This window comes from Gossypium arboreum, chromosome 3, assembly GCF_025698485.1.
Source record: "Gossypium arboreum isolate Shixiya-1 chromosome 3, ASM2569848v2, whole genome shotgun sequence".
NCBI lineage: Eukaryota > Viridiplantae > Streptophyta > Magnoliopsida > Malvales > Malvaceae > Gossypium > Gossypium arboreum.
Genome location: NC_069072.1, coordinates 72,936,117 through 72,959,908, shown reverse-complemented (window position 1 = coordinate 72,959,908; position 23,792 = coordinate 72,936,117). Strand labels below are relative to the sequence as shown.

At 36.6% G+C, this 23,792-nt stretch overlaps 1 non-coding gene across 1 annotated transcript; it reads left to right on the top strand.

Annotated features, from left to right (window-relative positions):
- Window positions 1–21,198: 21,198 nt before the first annotated feature.
- On the top strand, window positions 21,199–21,305 carry LOC128290981 (small nucleolar RNA R71). Its single transcript, XR_008280759.1, has one exon. It is a non-coding gene; the product is annotated as a small nucleolar RNA R71 (small nucleolar RNA).
- The last annotated feature ends 2,487 nt before the right edge of the window (window positions 21,306–23,792 follow it).

Below are 23,792 nucleotides of genomic sequence, written 5' to 3'. Positions count from 1 at the left end.
GAGATGAGACCGAACATCTTTGAGCACCGAGATTAGTATTGCAAATTTTACGGGATAAGCAATTATATGCTAATTTCAGTAAGTATGAGTTTTGGTTAAGAGAGGTTAGCTTCTTGGGTCATGTGGTATCCGCATCGGGTATTCGAGTTGACCCGAGCAAAATTTTAGCCATACTTAACTGGAAGCCTCCGAGAAATATTCTTGAGGTTCGAGCTTTTTGGGACTTGCTTGTTACTACCGACGGTTTGTAAAGGTTTCGATGATAGCCACACCCATGACGAAGCTACTTCAAAAAGATGTTAAGTTCGAATGGACGGAAAAATGTCGAAAAGTTTTGATCAATGAAAACTTATTTGATGAAGCTCAATTTTAGTGCAGCCCGAATCGGGCAAAGAGTTTGTCATCTATAGTGGCGCCTCCTACTTGGGTTAGGTTGCGTATTGATGCAAGAAGGTCGAGTTGTGGCCTATCGCGTCGAGACAATTAAAGCCACATGAGAAAAATTATCCGACTCATGATCTCGAATTAGCGCCATCGTATTTACTTTGAAAATATGGTGACATTATTTATTTGGAGAGAAGTGCCATGTGTATTCGGATCACAAAAGTCTCAAATATTTGATGACTCAAAGAGACTTAAATCTGCGACAAAGACGTTGGCTCGAGTCATTAAAGGATTATGAGCTTGTCATTGACTATCACCCGGAAAGGCTAATGTGGTTGCGGATGCCTTAAGTCGTAAATCACCGTTAAGCTTTTGACGATGAATGTACACTTGTCATTCTACCCAACAATGTGTTAGTAGTGAATTAAAAGCCAAACCATTATTGATTCATCAAATTCGTGAGGCTCGAAAAGTCGATGATGAATTGGTTGCAAAACGGGCTGAATGTGTTCGAATGTGGAATCGAGTTTCAAGTTGATGATGACGATTGTTTGAGGTTCGAAATCGTTTGTGTATTCCAAGAAATTCGAACTTATTTTGATAATTCGAGCGAAGCTCATTGTAGCCGAATGTCACTCCACCCGGGGAGTACGAAAATGTACAATGACCTAAGACGTCAGTTTTGGTGGTATGGTATGAAACGAGACATTTTCGATTTTGTTTCGAAGTGTTTAACATGTCAGCAAGTGAAGGCGGAACATCAAGTGCCTACGGGTTTACTCCAACCGATCATGATACCTGAATGGAAATGGGATCAAGTAACGATGGATTTTGTATCTAGGTTGCTAGTGTCGGCAAGTAAGAAAGATGCGATATGGGTCGTTGTTGATAGATTGGCTAAGTCGGCTCACTTTATCCCCGTACGCACGGATTTTTCAATGGATAAACTAGCTAAATTGTATGTTTCTCAGATTGTGAGATTACACGGGGTACCTATTTCTATCGTGTCGGATAGAGATCCGAGATTCACCTCACGATTTTGGAAGAAATTGTAAGAAGCTTTGGGTACCAAGTTGCATTTCAACACCGCCTTTCACCCCCAAACCGATGGTCAATCCGAGCGGATAATTCAGATACTTGAGGATATGTTGAGATGTTACATCCTCGAGTTCAGTGGTTCATGGGAACGGTATTTACCTTTGATTGAATTCGCTTACAACAATAGTTTTCAATCAAGTATTAAGATGGCACCTTACGAGGCTTTGTACGGGCGTAAATGCCGTACGCCATTGTTTTGGACCGAGCTCGGTGAGAGTAAAATTTTCAGAGTGGATTTGATTAAAGATGCTGAACAGAAAGTAAGAATAATTCGTGGAAGTCTGAAGGCAGCTTCAGATTTTCAGAAGTCGTATAAGAATAATTCGTGGAAGTCTGAAGGCAGCATCAGATTTTCAGAAGTCGTATGCGGATTTAAAACGAAGAGATATTGAGTATCAGGTGGGAGACAAAGTGTTTCTTAAGGTCTCACCTTGAAAAAGATACTCGATTTGGCCGTAAGGGCAAAGCGAGTCCGAGGTTCATCGGGCCATATGAGATATCCGAACGAGTCGGTCCGATTCGTATAGATTGATTTTGCCCCCTGAACTTGAAAGGATTCACGACGTCTTTCATGTTTCGATGCTTCGACGTTATAGATCCGATCCGTCACACGTGATTAATCCATCAGAGGTTGAAATTCAACCCGATATGAGTTATGAAGAAGAACCGATTCGCATCCTAGCTCGTGAAGTGAAGGAGTTGTGAAACAAAAGGGTTCCGTTAGTAAAAGTGTTATGGCTCAAACATGGAATCGAAGAAGCTACTTGGGAACCCGAGAACTCTATGAAAGAGCGATACCCAAACCTATTTACTGGTAAGATTTTCGGGGACGAAAATTTCTTAAGTGGGGGAGAGTTGTGACAGCCCTAAAGTGACCCTAGTCAGAAAACGGTTTCGAGACCGCTAAACCGAGTCACCAAATTATTTGAATGTGATATTTATGGTCTAAAATATGTGAATATGAATGTGCGAAAATTTTAAGCTTCGATTTAGTAAATTGCATGTGAATTTAGTCAAAAGGACTTGTGTGACACTTTTGAAATGTGATAGGATAATCTACAAGGATCTAATAGTACATGTAATCAAAAGGAGGACTTGCATGTCAATTTTCCCCTAATATGTAGTGGCCGCCATGAGCATGGGTGGACAAAGTGTTATAGCTAAAAAACATGCCATAGACATGTTGGCTTAATGCATTATGTAAGGAAAAATAAAATAATGAGCATGGTAATTAAATAATGAAAGGGAGGAGTGATGAAAGAAAAAATGGTCTCATCCATGCCCCCATTGCCGTGAGTTGAAGGAAAGAAAAACAAAAAAAAGTGTTCATCCTTTGGTTCATCCTTGGCGAAAATTTTAAGGAGGAAGGAAGGAGAAAGGTTGAAGAGGTTTGGCCATGCATGTAACTAGGCTAAGGTAAGTTTGATGTTGTGCCATGAGATTCATGCATGGTTTTTTTTTTGTTAGCTTGAGTTCTAACTAGCCCATGGTTCAAATCTTTACTATGTCATGGAGATGATATTCGGCTAAGGTGGATTTGTGTTGATGTTATTTGCATGCTAAAAGTGAAGCTTGTAATGATGCATGTGATGGTGGATTGATGACTCTTGAATCTCCTTTTTAGCATCCTTGAGTGAGACATTAAGGTCCTTGTTCAACCATGACCAAAATTGAAATGGTATGGTGTTGTGATGCATTCGGCCATGGTAGGAAGTAGAAGAGAAATATGTTGTTGTTCACATTATTGGATGAGAAATGGTAGTAAGGTGAAGTGCAAATGCTAGTGTTTGATTTACTAGTGTATATGTGTGTATTAGCCAAGTTTTGAACTTGAAACAAAATGGTGTTTAGTCAATACAAGTGACCATACTTGTAGAATGTATTAAGTGTTGCAATCGGCCCCAACATAGACATGTATGTTCGGCCACATGAATGAGTATATGAGTTGATGTGTATGTTCGGCCATAGGTAGCCTATTGATGGCTTTAGCTTGACTAAGAAAATTCGGCTAAGGGGGAAATATTAGCTAGTATGTTGAATTCGATTCGTGATTTCGTACATATGTGACTCTAATGTCTAATGTATATATGGGCTAAGTACCTTGAGCTTCTCTTTTGATGTTCAAATGAATTGTATTAAATTGCTTGATGTGATTAAAAATGCGTATGATCATTGTGTATTTGAGCTAAAAGGGTGGCCATATGACCTATCAAACTCCTTGTCATATTCGGCCATAAGCTAGCAAAATGAGACTTTAATAAGTTAAATTTGTTTGAATTAGCTCAAGAGCTTAGAGGACCACGTTGGATAAGGGAAAGGAAAAAGTGACTGAATAGCCGTTGAAGCCGTTCGACAACATCCGAGGTAAGTTTTCGAGTAATGGAACTTAGATTATGATTTGATTAGATCATGTTTTAAGCAAATCAAAAATCATGCTCTTTGTGTATGGCTATTGAGCCAAAATTGCAAGTGTGATAAGTGTCTTGTGTTTGAGTTTTGCTAATGAAAATGAAATACGAATGTGTCATGATTTATTGATAAATGTGCATGGTTATTCGAATGATATCCGGGCTAAGTCCCAAAGGCTTTGTGCTAAGTGACTATATCCGGACTAAGATCCGAAGGCATTTGTGCGAGTTACTAAATCTAGACTAAGATCCGAAGGCATTTGTGCGAGTTACTAATTCCGGGCTAAGCCCGAAGGCATTGGTGCGAGTTACTAAATCCAGGTTAAGTCCCGAAGGCATTTGTGCGAGGTTACTATAACCGGGCTATGTCCCAAGGCATTTGAATGAGTAGCTATATCCGGTTAAATTTCGAAGGTACGTGATTCGGGAATGAATGATCTTGCTGTAAAAATTTCAGTTAATACGCGGGTAAAATCCCAACAATGAGGTACGTTTCGTATGTGCTTTGAATTAGTTGAGCCCTTAGAAATGAGTATTCGCTCAGTTGATAAATGAGCTACCGGCCTTTGGCTAAGTTGATCTTTGTGTATGAATATAAGGGTTGGTAATGTGAAGTAAGTATGATATTGAGAATTCGTGCATATGAAATTATCTGTTTAGCTACATGAATGCTATACTTTGGTTGTGTCTAAATTCTTTGCTCAAAACTTACTAAGCATTTAATGCTTACTCCATTTCTTGATTCTCTGTTTTATAGATTTTGGTTCTTCAGCTATCGGACTCGGGATTTTGAAGTCGAAGTCGCCCACACTATCAAAGCTCCTTTTGGTATACTTTTGGTTAAACTTTGAAATGGCATGTATAGGACCACCCTTTTGTTGTTGGTCATGAACCCTTCGGTTTTGTGTAAATTTGGATAGCCATACGAAAATGGCTTAAATATACTTTGATCATAGCATTATAATCATTTGTATGTTGATCATTAAGAGGTATGGAAATGTTTGGAAACGATTAGCCATTGGGATGGTTAATCATGATCATATTTTGTGCTATACATGTAAAAGGGCTAGTTGAATCATGGAAACTATGAAATAGGTAAAGCCTACCTTAAAGACAGATGCTGACAGCTGCAGTGATGTGGATGTGAAAAATCACTAAAAATAGTACGAATGAAATTAAATAGTGAATAAATTATGTAAACGAACCCTACGAGGCTATTTTCATAGGAAAGTAACGAAACGATCATATGAACAGTATGTTAAGAGATATTTAAGTTTTAGTGAGACAGGGCCAGAACGGCTTCTGGAGTCCCTGTTCCAACTTTGTAAATTCTTTATAAATTGACCAGAGATAATTAGAAGTCATGCCATATATGTACAGATTCCTTTTCGAGTCTAGTTTCTGTAGAAAGAAACGGCATCAGTATTGAAGCACTGTACAGGGAGATATCCAAGTCGTAAGGCGCAAAGGTCAGTGTAGTCGATCCCTGTAACATGGGGGACTTTAACTAATAAACTGTACTGATTTGTCCGACCAAAAATTCTAGAAAAAAATTTTTAGATGCATATATGAGTCTAGTTTCAGAGAAAAATCACGAAACTGATTTTCGAGTTGTGGAACTCAAGATATAATTTTTTAAGGTGAAGTGACACAGTTAGCCAGCTATCTGGAATATTTTAAAATGAACTGTGCAAGTAAGTGGATTAAGCCCGTTAACCCCTCGTGTCCGACTCCGGTGACGGTCTCTGGTACGGGGTGTTACACTCTTCTACCCCATGCTTTTGCCACAACACTTTTACAAGTGCAACACTTTTATTTCTTAGTTGTTTGACTTCTCGAGCTAAAATCTTAATCGGTTCTTCTTCATAAGTCATATCCGGTCGCAGTTCAATTTCTGTCCGTGAAATTATATGTGAAGGATCCGAACGATACCAACGTAACATAGATACGTGAAACACATCATGAATCTTCTCTAATTCGGGTGGTAACGCTAGCCGATATGCTACCGGTCCAACTTTTTCAATTATTTCATACGGTCCAATAAAACGCGGACTTAACTTGCCCTTTCGTCCAAATCTAAGGACTTTCTTCCATGGAGACACTTTCAAAATACCTTATCACCAACTTGAAACTCCATTTCCTTCGTTTCAAATCCGCATAAAATTTCGTCTATCTGAGCGACTTTCAAACAATCCCGAATCACTTTCACCTTTTCTTCGGTTTCTTTTATTAAATCAACTCCATAAATCTGATTTTCCTTGAGTTCAGTCCAATACAATGGCGTCCGACATTTACGACCATATTGTGACAGCCCTAAATTGACCCTAGTCGGAGAGTGGTTTCGGGACCATGAAACCGAGTCTTATAAATAATTAAAGATTATATTCTGTGTTTATGATGTGCGTAAATGCTTGTGTGATAGTTCCATACTTTAATTTGGTCAGTGTATGTGAAATTTATTAGTAGGGACTTATGTGAGACAATTTAGAAATATGCTAGGCAAGTGTTCAAGTGGCCTATTAATATATGTGGGGAAGTGATTGTCCTTGCATGTCAAATTAGCCAAATTATGGCATAGTGGCTGGCCATGCCATGGGTGGAAACATGTCACAAACATGTTAGGTTAGTGATGTATGTTAGGAAAAATAAAATAATGAGCATGGTAATTAAATAATGAAATGGAGGAGTGATGAAAAAAAATGAACTGTGAAAGTAAGTGAACTAAGTCTGTTAACCCCTCGTGTCCCAGGCCACGACGGTCTCTGCAGTGGTGTTACAATTTTATTGGTATCAGAGCCACGGTTTAGTCGATTCTAGGACTACCGTAATACGTTTGGGTCTAGCTATACATGCCATTATGTGATTATTTGATAGTGTGGTGATTTTTGACAATTGAAAATGTGTTTATTTATTGTAATGAACTCCAATCCGAACGAGTATGGCAGATGGTATTGAGAGGACTGAGACATGCTTATGATGTGTCAATATTGAGAAGGGTATAATATAAGTAAGTTTTGAGTAATTGAATTTGGTATTTAATTTAAAATGCCATGATATACATGTATGATAGATGAATGATGTCCCATTGTCCTTATCATAATAAGGTTATTAGAGAAATGAACAAAGGAAGAGATTTGGGGATATATGCTTTTGTGTGATTGCTTATTGAGCTGAAAGTTTAGTAAAAGAAGCATACATGTATTAGATTTGAATGATATTTACGACTTAAAGTCAAGAATCATGTTATATGTTTACATGTGAATGAATTGATTAAATTATAAATGTGACTTGTGCTATGTGAAACATGATAACATGTGAATAAATATGTATGAAACTCAAGGATGTGAATCAGAGTTTAAAGACCACCGACAAAATGAAGAGATTATGTCCGGGTAAAGACCCGATGGCTATGTACAGAGATTATGTCCGGATTAAAATTCGCTGGCTTTGTGTGGAGATTTCATCCGAGCTAAAGGTCTCGACGATGATCCAGGATAAGCCCCGAAGAGCATTCGTGCTAGTGATGTATCCGGGATAAGTTTCGAAGAGCATTCGTGCTAGTGATGTATCCGGGATAAGTTCCGAAGAGCATTCGTGCTAGTGATGTATCCGGGATAAGTTCCGGAGAGCATTCGTGCTAGTGATGTATCCGGGCTAAGTTCCGAAGAGCATTCGTGCTAGTGATATATCCGTGCTAAACCCCAAGAGCATTCGTCTGGTGTTATATCCGGCTAGGTCCCAAGAGCAATCATCTTTGGTGACGTGTATTCGCCTTCGTGCCTAGTAGGCTTCGTGCCGGTAATTTGAGCAAAGTCTAAGTGTTCATTACTATACGAATTCAAACTTAAATGAGATGATATGTTTAAAAGTGTACATACATGATGTTTATAGACTTGGTTAAGTCATTTTTATGTGTAATAACGAATAAATAAGAGCACTATGTGTGTGAATGATTAGAGGCACTGTGTGTGTGCGAATTCCTTTAACCGAGCACTATGAGTGCGAGATCGGTCAGTGGGCACTAAGTGTGTGAAATGGAATTCATGTAAGACGAAGGCATTGATTTGAGATAGTGTGTAAGACCATGTCTGGGACATGGCATCGGCTCGATATGTGAGAATATGTAAGACCATATCTAGGATATGGCATTGTAAGAGCTATATGTGCTTAATGAGTATCCGTAATGATTCCGAATGATTCAACGGGTATTGTTAACGGTGATTGAATGTGCTAAATGAATTCAATGTTCAGGTATGTGAAAGTTGATTTTCTATTGGAAAGAGGTTAAGCTGAATAGTGAGATATGATGGAATTATAAAGGATATTTATTAGGATGTTTGAGTATATGTGTACTTTCGGTCAGGTTACAGCTTATACATGAATGAAAATATGGGTTACAAATATGTGGGTTGATGATGTGAATTATACATGTTAATATGTGCTTAATATGTGTTTGAAATGCATTTGTGAATTAAATTAAGTCATTATTGCTTATGAAATCAAGAAAATGAGATATATGTGCATACTTGTAGAAATGTTTATGTATTTGTTTTAAGATAAGAAAACGATTCTATAGATCGATGCGAAATCAATAGTGAATTACAATTGCTATCGATGAGCTAATGTTTATATGAATATAATTCAATAAGAGGACATTACCCAAACCTATTTACCGGTAAGATTTTCGGGGACGAAAATTTCTTAAGTGGGGGAGAGTTGTGACAGCCCTAAATTGACCCTAGTTGGAGAGTGGTTTCGGGACCAAGAAACCGAGTCTTATAAATAATTAAAGATTATATTCTGTGTTTATGATGTGCGTAAATGCTTGTGTGATAGTTCCATACTTTAATTTGGTCAGTGTATGTGAAATTTATTAGTAGGGACTTATGTGAGACAATTTAGAAATATGCTAGGCAAGTGTTCAAGTGGCCTATTAATATATGTGGGAAAGTGATTGTCCTTGCATGTCAAATTAGCCAAATTATGGCATAGTGGCTGGCCATGCTATGGGTGGAAACATGTCACAAACATGTTAGGTTAGTGATGTATGTTAGGAAAAATAAAATAATGAGCATGGTAATTAAATAATGAAATGGAGGAGTGATGAAAAAAAAATGGTCTCATCCATGCCCCCCCCTTTTTGCCGTGAATGGAAGAAAGAAAAACAAAAAAAAAAGTGTTCATCCTTTGGTTCATCCTTGGCTGAAAATTTTAAGGAGGAAGGAAGAAGAAAGGTTGAAGAGGTTCGGCCATGCATGTAACTAGATTGAGGTATGTTTGATGTTGTGCCATGAGATTCATGCATGTTTTAGTTGTTAGCTTGAGTTCTAGCTAGCCCATGGTTCAAATCTTTGCTATGTCATGAAGATGACATTTGGTCATGGATGTTTATATTTCTTTGATGTTGGTTTTGATGTTTTGTGTATTGAGGGTTGATAATAGATGGAAGTCGAATGGTTGTTGTATGTAGATAGCATGCATGCTAATAATGTTTTTATTTTCTACTTAATATCTTATTGATTATGAGTTAACATGAATATTTAGTTGAACATATACCTTGAATTATGTTCAAAAAAATTTTAATTGATTAGTTGTACTCTTCTTTTTGCTTTTGAATATTCGAAATATTGAAGGTGAAAGGCTGGAAAATTTCAAGTTGAAATGTTGTCCAAATGCTGGAAATTTAGCATGCATATTCTTTTATTTAAATGCTTTGATCGAATGTTGGAAGTTAACTTGCATGCTGTCTAGTTGCTGCATGAGGGAGTTAAAATTGAACTTAAGATAGTTTATTACTAATTAATTTGCTACTGTAATGCTGTAAATTATTGGCTGTCCAAATTAGGACAAATTTATGGTACTTAGCTAATTAATATGGTGTTATGTGCTAGCATGATATGTATGTGTGATTTAAGTGAAAAATGTTTAGATGATTTATAGTAATTGGCTAATGTGTTTTGTGGATATAGATGCCGAATGTGGACTCAAGAAATTAATTGGAAAATTTGTTGTTTGTTTAGGTGATAGAAAGTATGAAATAGTCTTATGTGATACGTGTATATAAGTAGATGGAAGTGAAGTGTCCTATATTTTTGTGTATGGGATTAATTGCATTTTGATTTTAATGTGCATGATTATTACTATGTTTAAAATATGTGAAAGCCGAATATGCTCATGATACAATGCTTGATTAGTTGATTAACAATAAGTTAAATTTGTGTAATCCAAGCTTAAGAGCAAAGAGGCTCAAAGTCGGATAGGGGAAAAGAGAAAGTAAACGAATAGCCGTGGATATCTAGTCGTCAACCACTTCCGAGGTAAGTTTTAAGCGATTAAACGTTGAGTAAATTCAACCATAATAGGGCATAATGAGTTGATTTAATAAGATATGATGTGGCCATGATATGTCTTAAACTCGAATGGTAAGTTCATATGTGTTTAGACTTGGAAATTCAAGAGCAAATTGTAATAATTTGTTTTGGACAGCAGCAGTAACGTGATTTTAGAAAATCACTATAAATTGTTGGTGTGGAATTATAGGCTAAATAAAATATGTAATGAAAGCTTAGTTAGTCTAGTTTCTTATAAAAGAGACCGTGTAAGCAAATAAATTTCCTATAAAGAGATATTTAAAGTTGTGTGGGACTGTGTCAGAACGACTCCGAAATCCCCTGTTCTGTTTTTAGAAAATCATTATAATTTGTACAAAAATGGTTATAAGATAAAATTTAATGCTTAGACTCCTTAATGAGTCTAGTTTCAAATGAAATCAGATAGAACACATTTTGAATTCTGTAAAATGAGAAATTTGCTTTGAAGTGAAGAGTGGTCAGATTAGTGAAACAGGGGAAACTTTAAGAAAAATCTGGTATTGATTGGCCAAACCAAAAATTCTGAAAATTTGTTGGATAAAATATGTATGAGTCTATTTTCAGGAAAAATTAACGGCACTTCATTTGGAGTTTCGTAGCTCCATTTACGAATAATTTAATGACTGTTGCTCAGGAAAAACAGCTTGTGCTGAATTTGGGATTTTGTTGTAAACCTTAGTAAAACTATTTGAGTTGCTTATAAGCTATCGATTAAACATTGGTAATCAAAGTACCAAATCCGTATTAAAGTGAAGCTATAAGCCACAAATGACTAGTATATCTAGTCAATTTTGTTATGATGAAATTGATGTACAAGATATGTATATGTGATAAGGCGAATGGCCAATGTGATGAATGTGAAAATATATATATGTGATAAGGCCGAGTGGCCAATGTGATGAATTTGAAAGTATATATATGTGATAAGGCCGAATGGCCAATGTGATGAATGTGAAAATATATATATGTGATAAGGCCGAGTGGCCAACGTGATGAATGTGGAAGTGTATATATGTGATAAGGCCGAATGGCCAATGTGATGAATGTGAAAGTGTATATATGAGATAAGACCTAATGGCCAATGTGATGGATGTGAAAGTGTATAAATGTGATAAGTCCCGAAGGGCATTTGTGTCGATTATATCCGTGTTAAAACCCCGCAGCTTTATGCGAGAATATTATCCCGATTAATGTCTCAGAGGCTTCGTGCTCGTACTATATCCGAGCTTTAAAGACCCGACGGCTAAATGCTAGGATTCAAGTAAGACTTTGATATTGAGTATCTACATTAAGTTACCATCAAATAAGTATTATGTATTTAAGATGTTCAGTACGTATTACTTACTCATGGGTGGGGTTGAGCTAGATGTGCCAAAGACAAGGTAAGGATTATGATTTGTAAGCTTACGATATGTGATAAGGAATATGTTTGGTTCTTTATGTGCCTATGGTAATTTAGTACTCGTCATGCTAAAATACTTAAAAATATGGATGTGATTATGAACAAGTGGAAAGGATTATTGAAAGCTGAAAATTGATGAAGAAAGTGCTTGGAAATATTTGACCATCTAGGTCATTATTATTCGAAAGTATATATGTGACAGCCAAGTGTTGCGTTTAATGATATTATAGTTCGAGATGAAGCTCTAGATTAACTTCATCGAACAGTTGAAATGAATGACCAATGATAGTGATTGAGAACACTTTGTTTTGCTTAAAACTTACTAAGCATTAAATGCTTACTCCGTTCTTTGAATCTCTGTTTTATAGATTTTGGTTCGTTAGCTATCGGACTCGGGATTATTGTAGTCGAAGTCGTCCACACTATCAAAGCCCTCTTGGTACACTTTTGGTTGAACTCTGAAAATGGCATGTATAGGACTACCCCTTTTTGTTGTGGGTCATGGACCCTTTGGAATTGTATAATTTTGGATAGCCATGCGAAAATGGCTTATATATGTTTTTAGCATAATGTTATAATCTTTTGGTATGGACATGGTTATTGAGAGGTTTGGATATGCTTGGCAAGGATTGGCCATTGAAATGGTTAATCACTATCATAATTTGTGCTATTTATGCTAAAAAGGCTAGTTGAATCATGGAAACTATGAAATAGGTAAAGTCTACCTTAAAGGCAGATGCTGACAGCAGCAATGATGTAGATTTGAAAAATCACTAAAAATAGTAGGAGTGGAATTAAATAGTGAATAAATTATGTAAACGAATCTTGATGAATCTATTTTCATAGGGAAGCAATGAAATGATCATATGAACAGTATGTTAAGAGATATTTAAGTTTTTGTGAGACAGGGCCAGAATGGTTTCTGGATTCCCTGTTTCGACTTTGGAAATTCATTGTAAATTAACCAGAGATAATTAGAAGTCATGCCATATATGCATAGATTCATTTTTGAGTCTAGTTTCTATAGAAACAAACTACATCATTATTGAAGCCCTGTACAGGGATATATCCAAGTCGCAATGCACAAAGGTCAGAGTAGTTGAACCCTGTAACAGGGGATACTTTAACTAATAAACTGTACTAATTGGCTCGACCAAAAATTCTAGAAAAACATTTTTAGATGCATATATGAGTCTAGTTTCAGGGAAAAATCACGAAACTGATTTTTGAGTTGTGGAACTCACGATATGATTTTTAAGGTGACAGTGACGCAGTAACCAGCATGTCTGGAAATTTAAAAAAAAAATGAACTGTGAAAGTAAGTGAACTAAGTCTGTTAACCCCTCGTGTCCGACCCCGGCGACGGTCTCGGGTACGGGGTGTTACACATATAATGCTTCATAAGGTGCCATCTTCAAACTTGTCTGATAACTATTATTATAAGCAAATTCTACCAACGGTAAATACTTTTCCCAACTACCTTGAAATTCCAATACACAACATCTGAGCATGTCTTCAAGAATCTGAATTACTCTCTCTGATTGTCCATCAGTTTGTGGATGAAAGGCAGTGCTGAAATTTAACTTTGTACCTAATGCTTCTTGCAACTTTTGCCAAAACCGTGAGGTAAACCTCGGATCTCTATCCAAAATGATTGACAAAGGTATCCCATGAAGTCTAGCAATCTCTCGGATATACAATTCAGCCAACTTATTAAGAGAATAATGCATGCGTGCGAATAAAATGAGCCGATTTAGTCGGTCATCAACTATTGCCCGGATGGCATTTTTCTTCCCCGAGTTAACGGCAACCCCGATATAAAATCCATAGTAATCCGATCCCATTTCTATTCAGAACCATAATAGGTGGAGTAATCCCAAGGTACTTGGTGTTCAGCTTTCACTTGTTGGCAAACTAAGCACTTTGATACAAACTCGGAAATATCTCTTTTCATTCCACTCCACCAGTACATTTTCTTCAAGTCATTATACATCTTCGTACTGCCCGGATGAACCGCTAAACAACTATTATGTGCTTCATGCAAAATCTTTTGAATCAACTCATCATTTTTCGGTACACAAATCCGATTTTTAAACATCAAACAACTATCAGAACCGATTCTGAAATTTGATCCCATATCAGCTTCACACTGTTTTCTTTTGGCTAGAAAATCTTGATCATTTTTTTTAGCTTCAGAAATCTCTTGTAAAAACATCGGTCTTGCTCTTAACTCTGCTAGAATCGAATCGTCATCTAAAATTTTCAACTGAGTGTTCATAACTCTCAAAGCAAACAACAACTTTCTGCTTAAAGCATCGACAACCACATTTGCTTTTCCTGGATGATAATCGATAACAAGCTCGTAATCTTTCAATAACTCCAACCATCTTCGCTGTCTCAAATTCAAGTCTTTTTGTGACATCAAGTATTTAAGACTTTTGTGATCGGTATATACTCGGCACTTTTCACCATACAAATAATGTCGCCAAATCTTTAAAGCAAATACCACCGCAGCCAATTCCAAATCGTGAGTAGGATAATTCTTCTCATGAGGTTTTAACTTTCTCGAAGCATAAGCCACCACTTTTCCTTCTTGCATGAGTACACACCCCAAACCATTTAGAGAAGCATCACTATACACCACAAATTCTTTACCTGATTCGGGTTGTATCAACACTGGTGCTTCAGTTAATAACTTTTCAATTCTTCAAACTCATTGACATTCTTCCGTCCATTCAAATTTAACATCCTTTCGAGTAGTCTAGTCATAGGGCAGCAATTATAGAAAATCCATTTACAAACCGCCGATAATACCCAGCTAGCCCTAAGAAACTTCTAACTTCGATTCACGTTTTGGTGGTTTCAATCAACAATGGCTGAAATTTTACTAGGATCAACCCGTATACCATCACCAAACAATATGACCCAAAATCCAACTTCCGAAGCCAAAATTCACTTTTACTAAACTTAGCATACAAATTGCTTATCTCTCAAAGTTTGCAAAACTATCCTCAAATGCTCGTAATGCTCTGTCTCATCTTTTGAATAAATTAAAATATCATTTATAAACACCACAACAAATCTGTCCAAGTATGGCGAAATATGCGATTCATTAAATCCATAAACACAAAGAGAGCATTTGTCAACCCGAATGGCATAACTAAAATTCATAATGACCGTACCTTGTTCTAAAAGCGTTTTAGGCACATCGACTCTTTTACTCGCATTGATAATACCCGGATCTCAAGTCAATCTTTGAAAACCATGTCGCTCCTTTTAGCTGATCAAACAAATCATCAATTCTCAAGAATGGATACTTGTTTTGATTGTCACCTTGTTTAACTGCTGATAATCAACACATAATCTCATAGAACCATCCTTCTTTTCACAAATAACACGGAGCACCCTAAGGTGAAAAACTCGGTCTCACAAAGCCTTTATCACCAACTCTTGCAACTGCGACTTTAATTCTTTCAACTCTGTTGGTGCCATTCTATATGGAGCAATCGAGATCAGAGCTGTTCCCGGTATCAAATCTATACCAAATTCTACTGTCTTGACTGGAGGCAAACTCGGTAATTCTTCTGGAAATACGTCCGCAAATTCACACACAACCGGCACTAATTCAACTTTCTTTTCAACTTCTTTTGTATTAATTACATACGCCAAATAAGCTTCATAACTCTTTCTCAAATATCTCTGAGCCGACATTGAAGAAATCATACTAGATAATGCTTATGATTTGTCTGGCTCAACCCGCAGAATTTCACCACTTTCACACTTTAATTCTATAACCTTTTCTTTGCAATTTATTATAGCATCCTGCAATGTCAACCAATCCATACCCAAAATAACATCAAATTCATCAAACGGCAACAACATCAAGTCGGCCGGAAAGTAATGACCCCGACTCATTAAAGGGCATTTCTTGCTTACTTTATCAACTATCACGCATTTGCCTAACGGGTTCGACACTCTAATCATAAATTCTGTGTTCTCAACAGGTATATTCATACTAGACACCAGTTTAATGCATACGTATGAATGAGTAGAACCAGGATCAATCAAAGCAATAACATTAATATCATAAAAAGAAAATGTACCGTAATCACATCGGGTGAGGAAGCATCTTCACGCTTTAATAGCATAAGTTCTAGCCGAGCTCTTCCCTCGATCTAATCGCGCATCTCTGGCTACATTCTTACTGCTTGTTTCACTTCTAGCTTTTCTGGATACCTTCCCTCAAGTTTGCACCACTAGCTTTTACACTCAAATTTTTCTTTCTCGGCTCTCTCTGGCGTCTCTAATAAAATGATCCGGAGAACCACATCGAAAACATTCATTTGCTCAGACGGACCAAAATGATTTCTACCACACCGCCGCACTTTCGGGTTTAACAAATCTCGAGTTCCCTACACCGGCTGCAAGTATTTTGAGATTTAGGACCCACATTCGCTTCTTAAAATTTCCATATGACCGCCCAAATGAAACTTGGGAACGAGGATTCATATTTCTTGACTTTCCGGTTCTTTGTGAAGGTGCCTTACTCATTGGCCTTTTCTTCCAATTTCGTGTCTCACCTCTACCTTCCTCTTCTCTTTAAGTAGTTCTTCACCTTACAAGCTCGATCAACTAGGACTACCATTTCTTTCAGTTCAAGGATCCCGACAAATACTTTAATGTCTTCGTTGAGCCCGTCTTCAAATTGTCGGCACATCTTAGCTTCAGGAACATATTCCCAGCATACTTACTCAATCGAACAAACTCTCTTTCATATTCGAGATCGTCATATTACCTTGCTTCACTCAAGAAACTCTTTACATTTCGATCAATAAATCTTTCACTAATATATTTCTTCCAAACTCTTCTTGAAAGAATTCCCGTGTTACCCTCTCTTTCGGTACCACCAAATCAAAGTCTTCCACCAATTATAGGCTGAATCTCTCAACAAAGATGTAGCACATTTCAAACATTCTTCACTGTACAAGATAATTCATCAAATACCGGACAAAATTTTCAAGCCGAACTCGCTTTCTCGCATCATCATCAATATTTGCTCTAAATTCTTCACCCCTTGTTTACTTAATTCTATCAACGGGGTTCTGTGAAATTTTATCATATCCACTCCTTGAGGCATTGGAGTCATAGGTTGAGGAATTGGGGAGGTGGGGAGGTCGTACATTTGGGTTCGTCTGAACGAACTTAGTGTACCATGCACTCATCATTTGGAGAAAGGCTTCGATCCCTTTCTCCTCCTCCCGACCAACAAGAGGAGGTGGGTTTTCGATCGGCACGCCCTTCAAATGGAGCTAGCGCATTACTCTCTACTTCATCTGCCACACTGAACGGGATCCATTTACTATATAAAAATCATTTAAAAGGTCAAGTCGTCACACTATCACAATTCATACATATGGCATGTATAGCAAAATCCGTACATACAACACGTAGTCCGAGAACCGACTAAACTCGCTCGATACCACTAAATGTAACGCCCCACGCCTTGAGACCATCACCGAGTCGATCTTGAGGGGTTACCGAACATAATTTATCAATTTAAGAACTTCAAATCATTTGTTTCTACATTCACGACTTTCTAGCTACTCGCGTCACAGCTACAAGAAAAATCATATCTCAAGTTACTAAACTCAAATCAAGATCCGTAAATTTTTCCTGAAATAGACTCATATATCTATTTAATAATTTTTTCTAGAATTATTTATTGGGCCAATTAGTACAGTTTTTAATTAAAGTATCCCTGTTTGTGGTTCGACTACTCGACCTCGTATTACTTAATCAGATATATCTCTATACAAAATTTCAATGACTATGAGGTTTGTTTCTCTTAAAACTAGACTCAATAAAGAACTCTTAAATATAAATAACAACTTCTAATTATTTTTGTAAAATTTATTATGAATTTTTAAAGTCGAACAGGGATCCAGAAATCACTCGCCCTGTTTCGTAAAAGTTTAAATATCTCATAAAATATAATTTATATTCTGTTTTGTTCAATCCATATGAAAATAGACTCATTAAGCTTAAATTTCATAACTTACTCATCATTTAGTTCTATTTTTACTATTTTTAGTGATTTTTCAAATTCATGTCATTGCTGCAGCAATATTCTGTTTTAAGGCAAGTTTCATCTTTCCATGAATTTTTATGAACTAGATAACTGTTAAACTTCCATGATATCAAACATGATCTAAATTAGGCATCACCATGACTTATCAATATCAAACATTTTCTCAACCAAACATGGCCATATCATAAAATTATTTACACAAAATAGGTATATTGCTATACATGCCATACTTAAGTAGTTGTACAAGCCATTTACCAAGATAAAAGTCTTTTGGATAGTGTGATCGAACCTTCGACCCGTCCGATTCCCGAAATGGCTTGTTCAAAACTACAGTAAATAAAGAGGAGGAGTAAGCATAAATGCTTAGTAAGTTCATATGTAAATAACAAGTAACATAACAATACAAATATACCCAACAACTTTAGCATGGTATCACCAAAACATATATCACATTTCTAAACATCATTCCTCATCTTACCACCTTATCATTGTTGTATCTATTTTCAACCCGAGGGTTAAGAACATACCTGTCCAAAGTGTCCATTTCACAACACTTACCAAAACATCGCTTGCATCTTAAGTGTTCTTCCATTTCACTAGAAATTTCACCCGTTGAACACATCGGAATACAACTCGGATACACGGATAATTTGCACATAAGTGCCTCATATGTAATCAAGAAATCATGTAACCCGCCCCTAAGTGAACTAGGACTCAACTCAACGAGCTCGGGCGTTCGTATCCATAAGTGAACTCGGACTCAACTCAACGAGTTCGGATGCCTAGTTACATCTCACGAACTCGGGCTCAACTCAACGAGTTCGGACATTCGCATCCATAGGTGAACTCGGACTCAACTCAACGAGTTCGGATGCTCAACCATCCTAGTGACATGTCACTTGTATCCTAATCTATTCCTAAGGTTCAAACGGGCTTTTTCCTCGATCTCACATTTGTCGCCTTCCATGGAATATCGAACCGATACTCGGTAGCAATTCATATTTATCAAGTAGTAAACATAATTTGCATATTACTCAACATTAACCACAAAGCATAATATTTCACGATAAAAAAAATCAGCATATCATATAATTAACATCAATAACTTAAAAATAACAATTATGCTACATTATTTACACATGAACTTACCTTGGTACCAAAATATAAAGATTTTGCAATTTAGTCCACAATCTTTTCTTTTCCTCGATCACGACTTGAATCTTGTTTTTCTTGATCTATAATACCAAATTAATCTTATTTAATACATACATTTATCAAAACAGCATTTAATACTTAACTTTAAAAAATTACACTTTTGCCCTAAACTTTTGCATAATTACACTTTTGCCCCTAGGCTCGGAATTAAACTTTATTCCTTATTCTTATGTTTTATAACATTCTGATCACTTTTCCCTTCTATGGAAACATCAAATTCTCTCTCTAACATATACTTGTAACTATTAGGTATTTTTGCCGATTAAGCCCTTTTACTCGTTTTCACTAAAAACCAAGTAGCACAAATTGTCTAACATAATTTAAAACCCAATATTCTATCATAAAACATCAAAATACACAAATTTCACCTATGGGTATTTTTCCAAATATAAACCCTAGGTTGAATTATTGTTGACATAAGCTTAATCGAGCTACCGAGATTCCAAAAACGTAAAGAACATTAAAAACGGGGCTTGGAATCACTTACTATGGAGCTTGGTAGCTTGAAACAAACCCTAGCTATGGAGAACCCTTGAAATTTCGGCCTAATGAAGAAGATGGACAAAAATTGGCTTTTAATTTTGTTTTTAATTCATTTTAATAACTAAATGACCAAAATACCCTTACTACTAAACTTTCCAAAAATTCCTTCCATGTCCTAATTTTGTCCATGAACTTAAAATTGGTCAAATTGCTATTTAAAACCTCCTCATTAATATTCCAAAACAATTTCATACTAAAAACTTCTAGAATGCAAGTTTTGCAACTTATTCGATTTAGTCCATACTTTCAATTTAAGCACTTTAGGCATAGAATTTCATCACAAAATTTTCACACAATCATGAAATCATATCATAAACATCAAAATCATTGTAAAATAATTATTTCTATCTCGGATTTGTGGTCACGAAACCACTATTCCGATTAAGCCCTAATTCAGGATATTACATAATAGATCTATCAGCTAGTTGAATACTCATCCTAGTGGATTTAGGTTCCCCAAGACCAAGTTGTTTAAACATTTTATATGGCATCAAATTAATGCTAGCACCTAAATCAGCTAGTTCCTTATCAACGTTAAAACTACCAATTAAGCAGGGTATAGTAAAACTTCCTGGATCTTTTAGTTTTGTTGTCAATTTCTTTTGAAGTATAGCCTAACATTCCTCATTAAGTTCCATTGTAGATAAGTCTTCAAACTTCCTTTTGTATGTTAGGAGCTCCTTTAAAAATTCTGCGTATGTAGGCATCTGCGATATAGCTTCAACAAAAGGTAAGTTAATATGTAGTTGTTTAAAAAGTTCAAGGAATTTACCAAATTGTGCATCCATGTGGTCTTTCTTCAACTTTTCTGGGTATGGAATTGGTGGTTTATATTCCTTCGACATTGGACTGTCATTGCTTTCGGGTTTTACCTCATTTTCTTTGCTTCTGTCAGGTTCTTGTTGTGGCTTCTTTTCCGATTCAGCTAGCACTTTCCCACTCCTCAGTGTAACTGCTTTCATATGTGCTTTTGGATTGGGTTCGGTGTTACTAGATAGATTTCCTGGTGCTCTTTCTGAAATCATCTTAGCCAGCTATCCAATTTGAGTTTCGAGCCCTTGGATTGATGCTTGTTGATTTTTGAGTGCCATCTCAGTATTCTGAAAAATGAGTCTCTGACACCGAGATGAATTTGGTTAGCATCTCCTCAAGGTTCGGCTTTTTCTCCTGCTGGTATGGTGGTTGCTGAAAGCCTAGAGGGGGTGGTGGTTTCTGATTTCATTGGCCACCCTACGAGAAATTGGGTTGGTTCCTCCAACCTACATTATAAGTGTTACTATATAGGTTATTTTGGGATATAGAGTTAGTGTTACCCATATATTGGACTTGTTCCTCCTTGATGCTAGGGTTGAAGGGTTGATATTCTATGCATGCTCCTCCTCCATTCGAATCGCACCTCATCACTGGTTGTACCTGAGTAGAACCACACAAACCGTCAATCTTTTTATTTAAGAGTTCTACTTGGTTAGATAGCATAGTAACCGCGTCGAGGTTGAAAACACGGCTGCTTTTGTCAGCTTTGTTCTCATAACTTGCCACTGATAGTTATTTAGTGACATCTCCTCAATAAATTCGTAAGCCGGCTCAGGTGTCTTATTATTGATAGTTCCTCTAACGGCTGCATCAATCATCTACCGAGTCGAAGGATTCAGGCCATTATGGAATGTTTGAACCTGTAGCCAAAGCGGTAACCTATGGTGAGGGCACCTTCTCAAAAGGTCCTTGTATCTCTCCCATGCATTATAGAGTGTTTCTAAATCCATCTGCACAAAAGAAGAGATATCATTACGTAGTTTGGCTGTTTTAGCCGGTGAAAAATATTTTAATAAAAATTTTTGGTCATTTGTTCCCAAGTAGTGATTGACCCTCGTGGTAACGAGTTCAACCATTGTTTAGCATTATTCCTTAATGAAAAGGGAAACAACCGAAGGTGAATAGCGTCATCAGAAATGCCATTAATTTTAAAGGTATCATAAAATTCTAGGATATTTGCCAAGTGAGCGTTGGGATCCTCGTCTTGTAAACCATCAAACTGAACAAACTGTTGTATCACTTGAATTGTGTCAGGTTTCAGTTCAAAATTATTTGCAGCAACAGCAGGTCTAACTATACTTGACTTAGTTCCTATTAAATTAGGTTTAGCATAATCATACATAGTGCACGGAGTAGGATTTTGATTAACAACAATTGCAAGAGGTAGCGGATTTTCTTGGTTTTCAAGTATCTCCTTGGTTGTGGTTTTAATATCGTCCTCTTGCTCATTTTCTGTGTATCTTAAGCTTTGCCTTATTTCTCTTTGGTTTCTGCGAACTCTGCGATCGATCTCACTGTCAAAAAGTAATGATCCTGACGGGTTTCTTCTAGTCATAAACTATAAGAACCTGCCAGAAAAAGGGAAAAAGAAGAATTAGTAATAAAAATTAGAATAAAATTTAAATTGCAGTAAAAGTAAATGGCTAAAGTAATAAAAAATGAGTGTTTCTAATATCTTAGTTCCTCAAAACGGCGCCAAAAACTTGATACATGATATTCGTGACAGGTTTTAAATATTTATAATGAATCGTTCTTGAAACTAACTATTATCACGATGAAGGCAAGTGTACCTATTGAACTGTAGCCTAGCTTTAGCAAGACCGGATTATCGAACCCAAAGGAACTAAAAGTGCTAGTATTAACTTTCTTTTTATTATCTAGCTTAAAAAATAAAAGGGATTTTGTTTATCTAACTAATTAACTAAACTAAGAAATCACAGAAAATAGAATTGGGGAATTACTTTTGGAAAAAATGATTGAATTAAGACAATACCTAAGGAAAAATCCACCTAGACTTCACTTGTTATTTGACTCTGAATCAGACGGTTTATTCATTTGACTTGATGCGTAGAAATCCCTAAGTTATATTATTATCCCTCTCGAGACTAACAACGCCTAACCCTAGGTTGAATAATTGAAATCTCTTTCCAATTATCTCCCTAGGGTTGTATTAACTCGATCTATGGATCCTCTTATTAGGTTTCAGCCTAATCCGGAAAAATTTTGTCGTTACAAGAGATTTAGCCTGGACCGATAATCCCGACATCACCTTATGAGTTCATAAAATGGGGGATTTAGGTTGGACTGGTAATCCCACCATAAGATGTGAGGTTCGTGGGAGTGCATATCTGAAACGATCATTATATTAATTGATGGTAAATGGATATTACATCGAGATTTCCTAGAAACTCAACGAGATTAATGTGATATATATACACAAATGAGATGTTGAATGATGAGCTCATCTAAGATAACTTTCATAGTATATTGTTATGTGACTAACTCATTGATTGAGTGTAAGTGATAGGGAAGCCATCCTATGCTCATTGAATTTATTGCCCAGTTTGATTTCATGCTAATTATTTGGTAAGTTTACTTTCCAGTTATTCGAGCTTACTAAGCATGAAAATGCTTACCCCTCTCTTTTCCCTGTCTCTCACAGAGCTCGAGGACTCGTAAAGATTGGAAGATGGTCGGAGAGTCAGCATACTATCAAATAGTCTAGCGTTGGTATAAAGACATTTCTAAATTGTTTAATGGCATGTATAGGTCTGGATTGAGTATTTTGTTATATGTGTCATTTGATTTTCCAAATGAAGGCTTGTAAAGATAAATCTATCTTTTTGTTTATGGCTATAGAGATCGGCTTATTTTGAAGTAGGTTATGATCTACAAAATTTCCATGCAAGTTTATAATCATGTGCGATGGTTAAATTCCAATTGGCAATAAGTCATAAGAACAAGCCAATCTTGAATGTATTAAAGTGGTATGACAACACATAAATACAAGATGGGAAATAACCTAGCATACACGAAACCAATGATATGAGGTTTCTATGCAATGAGTTTTTGCAAAGATCATTTATGAGAGCATAATTATGTTGTACTTTGTTTTTATTATTCATTAAGTATAAGTGTTAAAAGGGGGTGACCATAGGCTTGGAAAATAGCCTTATACGGTCGACACGATTGGGTACACGGGTGTGTGCCTTGGCCTTGTATGACACACGGGCCACACCCGTGGGCGTGTGGCATGGTCATGTGTCCCCTGCATCCAAAATGGGAAGTCTGTTAAATAAACACAGGCTAGGCACATAGGCGTGTGTCTTGGACGTGTGAATTTAATAGAATGCTCAAGTCTTGGACATGGGGTGATTACATGGGCGCGTCCTAAGTCACACGGGCGTGTGACACTTCAAGTTGAAAGAAATTTTCCAAGGTGCCCAAAGTTTATCAAACGTTCTCGGTAT